The sequence below is a fragment of the Somniosus microcephalus genome, unplaced genomic scaffold (assembly GCF_052327205.1).
Source record: "Somniosus microcephalus isolate GS21.2 unplaced genomic scaffold, FLI_Smic_1.0 unresolved_chr9, whole genome shotgun sequence".
In the NCBI taxonomy this organism is placed as follows: Eukaryota; Metazoa; Chordata; class Chondrichthyes; order Squaliformes; family Somniosidae; genus Somniosus; species Somniosus microcephalus.
This window is the reverse complement of record NW_028225187.1, coordinates 19,929,134-19,930,493: the sequence shown is the minus strand read 5'-3', so window position 1 is coordinate 19,930,493 and position 1,360 is coordinate 19,929,134.

Genomic DNA, 1,360 nt, shown 5'->3' with positions numbered 1-1,360 from the left:
CATGCGATCTTTAAATGTTTGGCATTGCCTATCCACCATCAACCCTTTAAGTAACATTCCCCAATCCATCCTAGCCAACTCGTGCCTCATACCATCATAGTTTCCTTTATTTAAATTCAGGACCCTAGTCTCTGAGTCAACTACTTCACTCTCCATCTTAATGAAGAATTCTATCATATTATGATCGCTCCTCCCCAAGGGGCCTCGCACAACACGATTGCTAATTAATCCTTTCTCATTACATAATACCCAGTCTAAAATGGTCTGATCTCTAGTTGGTTCCTCAACATATTGGTCCAGGAAACCATCCCGTATACACTCTAGGAATTCCTCCTCCACAGTATTGTTACTAATTTGGTTAGCCCAGTCTATATGTAGATTAAAGTCACCCATGATAACTGCTGTGCCCTTATTGCACACGTCTCTAATTTCCCGTTTAATGCCATCCCCAACCTCAGCATTACTGTTTGGGGGTCTGTATACAACTCCCACTAACGTTTTCTGCCCCTTGGTATTTCTCAGCTTTACCCATACAGATTCCACATCATCAGAGCTAATATCCTTCCTTACTATTGTGTTAATCTCCTCTTTAACCAGCAATGCTACCCCACCTCCTTTTCCTTTTTTCCTGTCCTTCCTGAATATTGAATATCCCTGGATGTTGAATTCCCAGTCTTGGTCACCCTGGAGCCATGTCTCCGTAATCCCAATTATATCATATCTGTTTACATCTATTTGCACAGCTAATTCATCCACCTTATTACGAATGCTCCTCGCATTAAGACACAAAGCCTTCAGGCTTGATTTTTTAACACTCTTAGTCCTTTTAGAATTCTTATTTACTGTGGCCCTGTTTGATTTACACCCTTGATTTCTCTGCCTTCCACTTTTGCTTTTCTCCTTCCTGTCTTTTGTTTCTATCCTTGCTTCCCTTTCCTCTGTCTCCTTGCACAAGTTCCCAACCCCCTGCCATTTTAGTTTAAACCCTCCCCAACAGCACTAGCAAACACTCCCCCTAGGGCATCGGTTCCGGTCCCGCCCAGGTGCAAACCGTCCAGTTTGTACTGGTCCCACCTCCCCCAGAACAGGTCCCAGGAATTTGAATCCCTCCCCCTTGCACCATTCCTTTAGCCACATATTCATCTGAAATATCCTTCTATTTCTACACTGACTAGCACGTGGCACTGGTAAGCAATCCTGAGATTACTACCTTTGAGGTCCTATTTTTTAATTTACCTCCTAACTCCCTATATTCAGCTTTTAGGACCTCATCCCATTTTTTACCGACATCGTTGGTACCTATATGCACCACGACAACTGGCTGTTCACCCTCCCCCTCCAGAATGCCCTGCAGCCGCTC